Raw genomic sequence first — 13,918 nt, 5'->3', positions numbered from 1 at the left:
CTTTAACCCACTTGTTTGTGAAGCAGTTGAGTGGCTGGCCTGCAGTTCTGTGGAAAATGGACAGCTTGCATTGTGTTAAAATGGCTGTTGCGATAGCAGGTGATCTCGAGCCTGGAGGCTGGGATTGTAGCTGGTATAGTTGGAATCTTCATTTCAGAGGCTGGAGGCTGGAGACTGGAATCTTCAGCCCAGAGGCTGGTTCCATAGACTTTCTAGAGGGCAGATGCTGATGCAAAAGTCCTGCAAATGCTGTGCTCCAACATCTTTGATCGTCTTTCTCCTTTTCTGGTTCAGTGCTCTATTTATATGGGCTTGAGTGGGGTGCACCAGTGATTGCCAGCTTCCAGTCTCTTATGAGCTGTGCATCCAGACCACCATTTTAGGTAGGGAAAACTCTTAGATAAAATTTTAAGAGACGTTGGGGACAGTTACACCCCTCGGGGACACAGCACCTTGTGGCATGACACGTTTAAAAAAATCCAACCTACACACGTGATGTAACTTTTTATCATAAGGTAGGTACTGAAGTAAGATGTGAAGACGGGGTTAATTTTAAGTCCTTTCTGCATGAAGATTAGACTTCTAAGGCTGGAGTTTATGGCAGGAAGGGGGCTAACTGATAAGGATTCCAGATGCAAGCTAGGAACCCCCCTGGGGGTGTTATCTTAAACTGACCATTTGGCCAAGATCTCTTAACTGGCCAAATACCATGACCCCTCCCCTTTACCATAAAACCAAGTGATGTCAGAAACGGAAAAGAAAATACTATATAACCTAAAAGTTTGTACCGGCACATTGAACAATACTTTGGTTTTGTTGTTTCTTGCGGGAAACAAGACTTGGGCTTTATTGTTCCTTGCATGCAATAAACTCATCTGTTTTACTTCATCTCGGGATCCAGAACCTTATTCTTTCTGTTACAACAGTACAAAACTTTCCATTTAATTGTAATCTTTTTTATAAAGTCTTTTTTGAGGATCCATATTTCATGCACATATGCCAACAAATTGCTGTTCTCAGCCTTCTACCAATCATTCCTATGCATTTTGTATTCGTCTTTTTTGGCTCATTAGGTAGGGCACTTGCCCTCGAATCTGAAAGAAGTAATGCAGTGAAAGTAGCAGGAGGAGAAACATTTAGGGATAAAAAGGATTTGGATTTCTGATTTTAGAGGAGGTATAACCTGCCATTACAAGGTCAGGGATTTAACTGAATACCGGAGGGAAAAAACAATTTCTCTCCCTCACTAGTTTTTCTATTATACTGTTACCTTTGATCATCATGCAAAAGGAAAGGCAAACCTCCAAGCTCCATGACTCTCTCATTTTCATAATGCCTTAGGTTCACATAACTTTTGCATGTAATTTAAGTTAATTTAAGTTAGGAGATGTATCTCCTCATTTTCTTGCATCTTTTTATATAAAACTGCTGAAGTGCAGTACCTAACTGTGTTTTAATGTATTGTGCAGATAGATGTGTGGATGTAGTTTTGGATGTATCTTTCAATACAATATATCTCACAGTTATTTTAAATGAAAAGTAGGTAGATTAGCCATGGTATATTGATTGAAAATGAAACAATTATAATGCAAGGTAGAACATTTATCTAAATATCATGACTCACATCCTTATTGCTTCATTTCAAATCAATATAACTTGGCTGATCTTTGTTAAACTGAGGACCTTTTTATTCCTTTATTTCACCAGGGAAGTCAATTGAGAACAAATTCCCATTTACATTGACAACTTGGAGACTTTTATAGAGCAGGGCAGTTTCTCCTAACCTCTTAAAAATATGAAGGGTAGGTTTGATTGACTATTATAAACTAGCCATACATTTGAAGTTGGAGACATTAAGTGGACATGGCTCACACCTGGAAAACTGTTTCAGTACTGAGTACACACTCATAAGAAACATGAGTCACCAGATTCTACATAAATCCAAACTATAATTTATAGCATACATTTTAATCTAACCTTCAGTAATATAATTATAAAAACGTATAAAGAATGTAATTTATGCAACAAAAAATTAACTTTATACAGTATACTAATTCACTCACTGGTTAAAAAATATTTGTCCAGGCTATCTTGAATTTCAACCTTAATTAACCCTTTTTATGAAGTCCACAAATTCAATTCTTTTTTTGCTCTGGGATATAGATACATTAAAATGTTAACTGCGTGTGTCAGTATCACGCAGTATCACGGGGTAAATCGCGTCATTTGACGTCATGCCGGAAAGTATCCGGCATCACCTTGTAAAACCGCCAGGAGGAGCCAATAAAGCTTAACCTCTCATGTACAGCATTTGAGCTTTTAAATTTAAACTGTGTATTACAGCATGTTAATCATCAGTCATTAAAAAAGTTGGTATATTTTATGAAAGCAAGATTGCTCAGTTGGACAAAAGTACACAACCTACCTTTATCAGAAATATTTATGCATCAAAGCCTTTACCGAAGATATTACTAATAGTATTAATAATGAATGACTTTGGACAAGCTGTAAAATCAAAGTATAATTTCTTTAGCACATTTGTACAAGCACTTGGAATCTGTCCAAGCGCCACTTTGTCAGGCATTTTCTTTTACTGCAACGGACATAAAAACTCCCTTGCTTTTAACAGAGCATTTAATAATTTCTAACTACGAAAATTATTTAAACTGCGACACTTACAGATGCAGCCATTCAAAGTGCGCGGTACAGACACCGCAGTACAGATACCGCAGGTATGATGACACGCGATACCGCGGTACGTGATTGGTTGACCGACAGGGGCACTCGTGGTCCGTTGGTCTGTCGTAGAAAGACTTACTGTAAACGTCTTTACTCTGCCCGTTGTAGATATTGAATTTTACCACTGAAGGGAAATCTTAGTAGCTGAGCATAAAAAGAATAGGAGCATACTGTAACGCGTGTGAAGGCCATAAACGATATTAATTTTGGAACGTAAACATACAGTATATGGCTGGTCTTGGTACTTTAAAGAAAAAAATACACACCAGTATTCCATTTCTCCCTAAACATTGTAAGCTTAGAAGTCTTTAACTAACGTGATACCGGAGTCAACAAGCATACTTTTAGAATTTGATTAAAAGGGAATATAATATGGAATCGCGTATCTAAAGAATTTAATAACGGTATGATTATATCCGTGTACTGCGGCAGGTCTGTGTAGGGCTGTTTCGCCTGCCTGATCATGCGAGCTGTCTTGTAGCCTACTGGTCTAGGTGCGTGACTACCAACTGGCAGGTTGTGTGTTCGAATCCAGCTGGTGCTGGACTTTTATTTTAACAAACATTTCTTCGAAAAAATAGGTAAGCGATATTATGGACAATCAATTGACTTTTATATTTCAAAATATCGCAACATGATCGATATTTGCGATATTTTGAACATATCTTCCCTTCTGACAGCGGTTCCTGCTTCTATTGTGTGTGTGTGTGCAACAGTAAATTTTTATAGAGAAATGGAGGCTGGACAGTATGCGTTACAATATAAACATTTATATTGATTTAAATCGTGTTCTGATTTAAATCGCAAACGCGTGTTTAATTATGTGTTTTTTAATCATGATCAGGCTAATGCATTTCTACATTTTCTGTATGAACCAGCTTAGAGGTTCATACAGAAAGACAGCTTGTGTTTAAATTGAGTGTAAGGTAATTTATGCTTCTAAAGTCATGGTCAGTATTGTTGTACTGTGCTGTACTGTGTCACATTATTTTATAGTGTTTTTATTGCGTTATTAAATCCGGTGGCGTTGTGTTAGTTTCCTGACTCACATTATTTAAACTGCGACACTGATCATTCATCTCTAAATAAACTTTATTTTATATAGCGTTTTAAGCGAATAGGTAATTAGATTGCTCATAAACCTAATCACTTTTTCTACATAAACACAGCGTGATTGCTCTCTGAAAATGCTTTTCCTTTATTTTTAAAGTAGGCTCAGATTTCAACTATAGATCGTATTATTATAAACTTTCTTGGAAAAATTTATTTTATGTAAACCATGTTTGCTATTAATTCATTTAGGGCTAAAATACGTTCATTGTCTTCTAATCGAGTCGAGTTGACATTGGAAGCCTGCCACACCCGGACCGTTAAACCAACGCATTAGCACGTCAAAGCCCATTGAGCCAGTATTGGCTTTAGTATCCCCCCCTTCTCCCCTCAATTCAATTCAATTCAAGGTGTTTTATTTGCATGACAGATGGGTACAAGCAGTGTTGGGTACTGTATGTATATTGTAACGCTTACGGCAGACAGGCACTGTGTAGGAGCCGACGCACCAGAGCAGCGCCTGCAATTTTTATATTTATAACTTAGTTTTTAAAATTAGTCAAGCAATACGAAGCATCTCCTTTAACTTAGTGCCTGAGCATACTGCAACGCGTGTGAAGCCCATAAACGATATTAATTTTGGAACTTAAACATACAGTATATGGCTGGTCTCGGTACTTTAAAGAAAACATACACACCAGTATTCCATTTCTCCCTAAACATTTTAAGCATCGAAGTCTTTAACTAACGCGGTACCGGAGTCAACAAGCATACTTTTAGAATTTGATTAAAAGGGAATATAATATGGAATCGCGTATCTCCAGAATTTAAAGACCAGACAATCGCAAACTCGTTTTCAATAAAATTATTTTATTCATTCAGCAGTTTGTGAGAGGGACATCCAGCAGGGAGAGACACACACACAGGTTTTCATTGACAACATTGTTTTTTTTTCAATTCCTCTTGTCTAACAGGAATGTTTTGTTTGTGGACAGACTGTTAGACAAGAGGAAAAGACCGCCTCCTCCTACGAAGCATTTCGTTGATCCGATCACGAATTCTTTTCCAGTCGTACGCAGCAAGGGTTGAGAATCTCCGATTCACCATCGTACTAATGGTTTCCCGGAGATTGCAAGGCACTTTTGCCTCTGGACCCATCGAAATTTACAGACGTGGTCCACCCCCAGTAAATTTCAAAAGTCACAAGATTTCGAAACACGAGGGCGGCGTAGCGGTCGGTTCTTGCTTTCCCGTCTATGCCGATGCACTGCAAGTACAACCCCCCCTCCATCTCCTGGGTGATGGGTAGCAGTTGGACATCTGGGAGAATTATTCGTCCCACTGGCATCTGTGAATTCCGCTGTGCTTCCTGGGGGGAGATAGCCGGCGGGGACAGCATCAACAGATTCCTGCGCGGTGGTGAACTGAGAGGCCGGGATGGAGTGTCCTGAAGCGGTGTGTGCTCTGCAGGCTACGAAGAAATAATGAAAGAAAGAAAAGAAAGAAAATATAATTATCGAACGTGAGACTGTCTTTCTCTGACTTACATTCCCGAATGTCCCCCGCCCCGGTCAACAATCCTAGGAAGAACACGAAACAGCCTGTTAATAAAATTGTTACAATTTTGTTCGGTCAGTTCTTCCTCCCAGAATTTATAGATCGCATCTATCAGTTCCTGCTTTGTGACAGGCTTAGCGGTTTTCCGAATGTAGTCTTTCAACGAATGCCAAACCATTTCTATCGGATTTAGATCTGGGGATTCGGCTGGAGTTTTCACCCAGTTCACTCCTTCTGCTGTAAGCCTCGCCCTTGCTGCTGTGTGTTTCGGATCGTTGTCTTGAAAGAGACGGTGCCTTGATCCAAACTGCTCCCTGATATATGGGGCAGCATGCTGTGTGACCACGACTTCCTCGAAGAATACACGGTCCATAATTCCTTCGAAAATAAGAAGTGGTCCCGGGCCTCTTCTAGATATACCCCCCCAGATGTGAACCTTCAGTGGATGCTTGGGCTTTGGCTTGTCCACATGTCTCCCCTTTTTGCAAAATGCCATTGTTGAAAACTGTTCCAGAGCCACTGTTGTTTCGTCGTTAAAAAGTACATCCTGAAATGCCTCCCCCTGTTCAATCCATTGGAGCGCTTGCTTGAGTCTTTCCTCTTTGTTTTTTAGCCTTATCATGGGGCATGTGTTGGTTTTTCTGTATCTCCATCCAAGCCTCCTGCGTACTCTTCTTATCGATGTCGGGCTTATATTCGCACCGAGGTCAGCCCATAGCCGTCTTTGGACTTGCATCGCCGGTAGCTCATCATTTTCATCGGTCAGTTTGTCGATAGCTCGCACAATAGAACTTGAAAAAAAAAGAGATCAGCAGTTAGTTTTAAAAATAATGTGCGTAGTTGTATTTACATGCAAGAAAAGTATTTTTAGAAATTTATTTACCTTTGAATCGTCCTCGGTTTAGATTCTCTTTGCCTCCTCTCCCCTTTATAATGCCGTCTCACTGTGCTTTCAGAAACGAAGATGTCCATCGAAGCCAACTGCTGTACAATGTCCCGTGTTGACTTCCCATTTCTTTTCATCCTCATTATTTGGTGTGAGAGAGTCTTCGTGATTTTGGTCATTGTCCGTCCCCTTACCAAAGCGATACAGTGGTGCAGCTTGAATTCTGTACCTATATACTGTATGGTATGGTACAGATAAAACTTACACCATACCGATGAGCTAATGCCAGGGAAAGACACTCCTATTTTATTTAAAACACAATACGCCAGGAAATGTGTCTGATGCATTAGCAAGTTAAAACAATTGGGTCGAAAACCTGGGCGTTACACCATTTCCTTTTTCTGATCACTCGCTTTCTGGATACACATCTCACCTGTCTTTTCTTTGTTTTCCTGGTTTGCTGATTATGCCTGCTGCGGTCCACTCCTACCCTCACACCTAAAGAAAACTATTTTAAATTTCTTGGCGCAGTTCATTAACCCTTGTATGTGCTGTCCGCGCCCAAAATGCAATTTTAAGAAAGTCAAAAACCGTGCTCAAATGCAATTTTCAAAGTGCAGTGAAATACAATATTGTTGTTGCTGCTGTTCTGGTTGTTTTTATCCCGTAAAGCGTTTTGAGAAGCCACCTTTAAAGGCGATATATGTTGTAGAACCGCTGATTCTTATGGAATGTGTTCCGCAGGAGATTCAAATTTTTATTTATTTTTTAATCGCGTATCTAAGGAAGTCTCAGTATAACTTTGTTCATGAACAAACAGTGGTATGTTACATTGTCATTGTTTTTTTTAACAAGGCTCGCCAGCTAATGTGAATCGAAACCTGTCTTGCTAGCTTTTAAAGTCGTGCATGTGTAAACGACAATTGAAAAAGAGAAAAAAAGACCTGACTGACAAGCCGATACATACTCTTAGAGTTTGATTAATAGGGAATATAATACGAAAAAACCGTAAGGGACTTAAAAGCTAAAGGAGATGCTTCATATTGCTTGACTAATTATAAAAACTAAGTTATAAATGCAGACGCTCCCTCGGTGACGCGCCGGGTGTAAATATCAAAGTATACATTCCCAACAAGAATGGTACCCATCTGTCATGCAAATAAAACACCTTGAATTTAATTGAATTGAGGGAGATAGGGGGACAAATATACTGTAGACAGGCCTCAAGGCAAATAAGATACTTATGGGTACGCAGGCATTCAAGACAGCAACATACAAAACGTTTGCACGTACTGAGTTAAGTTATTACTTGGTTTTCAAAGTGCAATGAAATACAATATTGTTGTTGCTGCTGTTCTGGTTGTTTTTATCCCGTAAAGCGTTTTGAGAAGCCACCTTTAAAGGCGATATATGTTGTAGAACCGCTGATTCTTATGGAATGTGTTCCGCAGGAGATTCTGGAGATTCGCAGGAGGTATTATTGCCGTTTTGAATTTTAAATTCAATTATAATTATTTCTTCGTAGCCTGTTCTTCAAGAAAACACCGCACGGGCGAAACGATCTACCACCAGGAGATGTAAAAAAGAAAGCGGTAAGACGGAAAAAAAGAAAAGTTTATTTTGACTTCTGTTCCGCGACTGATGAATACTACTGTGTGACTGTATTTCTTACATGAATTATGTTATTTTGCCACAGGCCGTGGGTCTCTGCTCTCGGCCACTGGCCAGGGTGCCAACCTGTAGAAGCAGCACCTGTATGGAGACATTTCGGCAGCAGCGGGAGCAGTACGATGAATTACTGGGGAGGATTGGGAGGCTAGAGACACTCCTGAAAATGCAGAGGAAGGAGACAGTATGTTCCAGCAGTCAAACAGTTGAGCAGCTGTCTCCCGAAAAGTGCCTCTCCCCGCCGCGCAGGTTGCAATGCCTGGTGGAAGCTCTGCCCCCCGCAGAGCACACACCGCCTCAGGACACTCCATCCCGGCCTCTCAGTTCACCACCGCGCAGGAATCTGTTGATGCTGTCCCCGCCGGCTATCTCCCCCCAGGAAGCACAGCGGAATTCACAGATGCCAGTGGGACGAATAATTCTCCCAGATGTCCAACTGCTACCCATCACCCAGGAGATGGAGGGGGGGTTGTACTTGCAGTGCATCGGCATAGATGGGAAAGCAAGAGCCGACCGCTACGCCGCCCTCGTGTTTCGAAATCTTGTGACTTTTGAAATTTACTGGGGGTGGACCACGTCTGTAAATTTCGATGGGTCCAGAGGCAAAAGTGCCTTGCAATCTCCGGGAAACCATTAGTACGATGGTGAATCGGAGATTCTCAACCCTTGCTGCGTACGACTGGAAAAGAATTCGTGATCGGATCAACGAAATGCTTCGTAGGAGGAGGCGGTCTTTTCCTCTTGTCTAACAGTCTGTCCACAAACAAAACATTCCTGTTAGACAAGAGGAATTGAAAAAAAAACAATGTTGTCAATGAAAACCTGTGTGTGTGTCTCTCCCTGCTGGATGTCCCTCTCACAAACTGCTGAATGAATAAAATAATTTTATTGAAAACGAGTTTGCGATTGTCTGGTCTTTAAATTCTGGAGATACGCGATTCCATATTATATTCCCTTTTAATCAAATTCTAAAAGTATGCTTGTTGACTCCGGTATCGCGTTAGTTAAAGACTTCGATGCTTAAAATGTTTAGGGAGAAATGGAATACTGGTGTGTATGTTTTCTTTAAAGTACCGAGACCAGCCATATACTGTATGTTTAAGTTCCAAAATTAATATCGTTTATGGGCTTCACACGCGTTGCAGTATGCTCAGGCACTAAGTTAAAGGAGATGCTTCGTATTGCTTGACTAATTTTAAAAACTAAGTTATAAATATAAAAATTGCAGGCGCTGCTCTGGTGCGTCGGCTCCTACACAGTGCCTGTCTGCCGTAAGCGTTACAATATACATACAGTACCCAACACTGCTTGTACCCATCTGTCATGCAAATAAAACACCTTGAATTGAATTGAATTGAGGGGAGAAGGGGGGGATACTAAAGCCAATACTGGCTCAATGGGCTTTGACGTGCTAATGCGTTGGTTTAACGGTCCGGGTGTGGCAGGCTTCCAATGTCAACTCGACTCGATTAGAAGACAATGAACGTATTTTAGCCCTAAATGAATTAATAGCAAACATGGTTTACATAAAATAAATTTTTCCAAGAAAGTTTATAATAATACGATCTATAGTTGAAATCTGAGCCTACTTTAAAAATAAAGGAAAAGCATTTTCAGAGAGCAATCACGCTGTGTTTATGTAGAAAAAGTGATTAGGTTTATGAGCAATCTAATTACCTATTCGCTTAAAACGCTATATAAAATAAAGTTTATTTAGAGATGAATGATCAGTGTCGCAGTTTAAATAATGTGAGTCAGGAAACTAACACAACGCCACCGGATTTAATAACGCAATAAAAACACTATAAAATAATGTGACACAGTACAGCACAGTACAACAATACTGACCATGACTTTAGAAGCATAAATTACCTTACACTCAATTTAAACACAAGCTGTCTTTCTGTATGAACCTCTAAGCTGGTTCATACAGAAAATGTAGAAATGCATTAGCCTGATCATGATTAAAAAACACATAATTAAACACGCGTTTGCGATTTAAATCAGAACACGATTTAAATCAATATAAATGTTTATATTGTAACGCATACTGTCCAGCCTCCATTTCTCTATAAAAATTTACTGTTGCTCACACACACACAATAGAAGCAGGATCCGCTGTCAGAAGGGAAGATATGTTCAAAATATCGCAAATATCGATCATGTTGCGATATTTTGAAATATAAAAGTCAATTGATTGTCCATAATATCGCTTACCTATTTTTTCGAAGAAATGTTTGTTAAAATAAAAGTCCAGCACCAGCTGGATTCGAACACACAACCTGCCAGTTGGTAGTCACACACCAGTAGGCTACAAGACAGCTCACATGATCAGGCAGCCGAAACAGCCCTACACAGACCTGCCGCAGTACACGGATATAATCATACCGTTATTAAATTCTTTAGATACGCGATTCCATATTATATTCCCTTTTAATCAAATTCTAAAAGTATGCTTGTTGACTCCGGTATCACGTTAGTTAAAGACTTCGAAGCTTACAATGTTTAGGGAGAAATGGAATACCGGTGTGTATTTTTCCTTGTGATATTTTAAGCTCTAGTTGAATGATAGGTGTCGCATTTTAAATCATTTTCGTAGCTAGAAATTATGAAACGCCCTGTTAAAAGCAAGGAAGTTTTTATGCCCCGTTGAAGTAAAACAAAATGCCTGACAAAGTATGGCTTGGACAGATTCCAAGTGCTTGTACAAATGTGCTAAAGAAATTATATTTTGAGTATACAGCTTGTCCAAAGTCATCCATTATTAATACTATTAGTAATATCTTCAGTAAAGGCTTTGATGCATAAATATTTCTGATAAAGGTAGGTTGTGTACTTCTGTCCAACTGAGCAATCTTGCTTTCATAATATATACCAACATTTTAATGACTGATGATTAACATGCTGTAATACACAGTTCAAAATTAAAGGCTCAAATGCTGTACATGAGAGGTTAAGCTCCCCTTGGCGGCTTTACAAGGCGGTGCCGGATAGTTAGTCACGTGACACACGTGACACACGTGATACCGGGGTATGCCGTGAAATACCTCACCCATTTTGAATGGCTGCATCTGTATCATTCAACCAGATCTCAAAATATCACAAGGATCCTCAAGAGCACAGCAAAGACTGTATTAAAAGATACTTGTATCAGATACATGAGAATCCAGGCTTTTTTATCAACGCTTTCTTTTCCGTATACCAGATATTATGGAACCACTTCAGAAGGGTGTCAGCCAGTCAGATTCCAGGAATCGGTACTTTAAAGAAAAAATACACACCGCTATTCCATTTCTCCCTAAACAGCGTGTAAAAAAGTGGTAGTTTTAAGCTTTTCTGCTAATATTATATGGAATCGCGTATCTAAAGAAATTAATAACGATATGATTATATTCGTGTACTGCGACATTTCTTTGAAAAAATAGAATATCAATATTATGGACAATTCATTGACATTTATATTTCTAAATATCACAACATGATAGAATTTATGTCATTTTAATAACAATGAATAGTCACCTATGCGTTACAATATAAACATTTATATTGATTTAAATCACGTTTTGATAAACTTTCAGCATAGCTTTCTCCCCGTTTAGATTAATTTTTCTTGGGATCAAATGTGGAAAAATTAGATTGTAATCATTTTTATTTTTTAAATACATTTTAGAAAAGTGTAATCTTTACTAAAAAGCTGTACACCACCTGCTATAAAGATACATATTCTAATACTTTCGGGCTCGGATAGGACGGACACAAGAACTCAGACTTGCGGAGTTAAATCTCAACAAAACCACAACAAATCTCAATATCTCAATATCTCAATATCAAATCTCAAAACCAAAAATAGCCCGCAAACTCTCTCAAATTACTCCAATTATCATAATCCCACTATTTATGCAAACCCTCCTCCCATCCCAGTTTATCATCTTTATCATAAACAAAATCCATCTCAATTTTCAACATAAAGCATTACACAAAATCAATACCTCAACACTCTATACTCAACAACGATAATTCACAAACAGCCAGAACATGTAACTCCACATTCCCAAATAGACCTCATTTCCATAGCCCCGCCTCTTATGACAAACGAACATCCCTCCCCTGTTCTCTCTCTCTGCTGGCGTTTGTAATCGTTTTTATTTTTTAAATTTTAGCAAAGTCATGTATTTTAAAAATCTTAAGATTTCTATATTTATGTCTTTATTTAGTGGTTTCATTAGTGACAAAGGCTAAACTTTCTTGGAAAAATGTATTTTATGTAAACCATGTTTGCTATTAATTCATTTAGGGCTAGAATATGTTCATTGTCTTCCAATGAAAGAAGGGTTCCTTTCGCCGTAGTCGGGTTGACATTAGAAGCTTGCCATGCCCAGACTGTTACACCAACGCATTAGCATGTTAAAGCGATTTCATTGAGGAGCCTAGCTTTCTTAACTAGTAAGTACTGTACTTTTGGAGGGGGTGAGGTGTCTTTCGCTGGAAATCTTGCCCCCTTCTACTTGTGAAACTGGTTTAATTCATCACAGCCAGCACTCCCACAGAGAGGGGGGTTGTACTCGTTAATGTCTAAGCTGGAACACATCATTATATCTCATTTTGTATTTCTGTAAAAAAATCGTTTGCCCAGCCTAACACTATTGTTGTTATTGTTTTTATTCTGTAAAGCGCTTTGAGGAGCCACCTTTAAAGGCGCCATATACAATAAAGTTCATTATTATTATTATTGTTAATTTGCTGGACAGAGAGGTGAACATTATTACGCAGAAGACAAAGATAGTGATTTACGTTGCATTGTGCATTGTGCTGCTGTAATAATTTTAATTATGTTTTAATTTAAAGTCTAAACAGTATCAGCTCTATTTATGGGTTCTAAATAAAGGCCGGGCGCTCTTCGGCCTCTGCCCGGGGTGAATGTACAGTGCCTTGCGAAAGTATTCGGCCCCCTTGAACTTTTCAACCTTTTGCCACATTTCAGGCTTCAAACATAAAGATATAAATTTTTAATTTTATGTGAAGAATCACCAACAAGTGGGACACAATTGTGAAGTGGAACGAAATCTATTGGATTTTTGAAACTTTAACTAATAAAAAAATGAAAAGTGGGGCGTGCAAAATTATTCGGCCCCCTTGCGTTAATACTTTGTAGAGCCACCTTTTGCTGCGATTACAGCTGCAAGTCGCTTGGGGTATGTCTCTATCAGTTTTGCACATCGAGAGACTGAAATTCTTGCCCATTCTTCCTTGCAAAACAGCTCAAGCTCAGTGAGGTTGGATGGAGAGCGTTTGTGAACAGCAGTTTTCAGCTCTTTCCACAGATTCTCGATTGGATTCAGGTCTGGACTTTGACTTGGCCATTCAAACACCTGGATACGTTTATTTGTGAACCATTCCTTTGTAGATTTTGCTGTATGTTTGGGATCATTGTCTTGTTGGAAGATAAATCTCCGTCCCAGTTTCAGGTCTTTTGCAGACTCCAACAGGTTTTCATCCAGAATGGTCCTGTATTTGGCTGCATCCATCTTCCCCTCAATTTTAACCATCTTCCCTGTCCCTGCTGAAGAAAAGCAGGCCCAAACCATGATGCTGCCACCACCATGTTTGACAGTGGGGATGGTGTGTTGAGGGTGATGAGCTGTGTTGCTTTTACGCCAAACATATCGTTTTGCATTGTGGCCAAAAAGTTCGATTTTGGTTTCATCTGACCAGAGCACCTTCTTCCACATGTTTGGGGTGTCTCCCAGGTGGCTTGTGGCAAACTTTAGACGAGACTTTTTATGGATATCTTTGAGAAATGGCTTTCTTCTTGCCACTCTTCCATAAAGGCCAGATTTGTGCAGTGTAAGACTGATTGTTGTCCTATGGACAGACTCTCCCACCTCAGCTGTAGTTCTCTGCAGTTCATCCAGAGTGATCATGGGCCTCTTGGCTGCATCTCTGATCAGTCTTCTCCTTGTCTGAGCTGAAAGTTTAGAGGGACGGCCAGGTCTTGGTAGATTTGCAGTGGTCTGATAC

The sequence above is a fragment of the Lepisosteus oculatus genome, chromosome 13 (genome assembly GCF_040954835.1).
Source record: "Lepisosteus oculatus isolate fLepOcu1 chromosome 13, fLepOcu1.hap2, whole genome shotgun sequence".
Classification (NCBI taxonomy): Eukaryota; Metazoa; Chordata; class Actinopteri; order Semionotiformes; family Lepisosteidae; genus Lepisosteus; species Lepisosteus oculatus.
Note: the sequence above shows the minus strand (reverse complement) of the source record.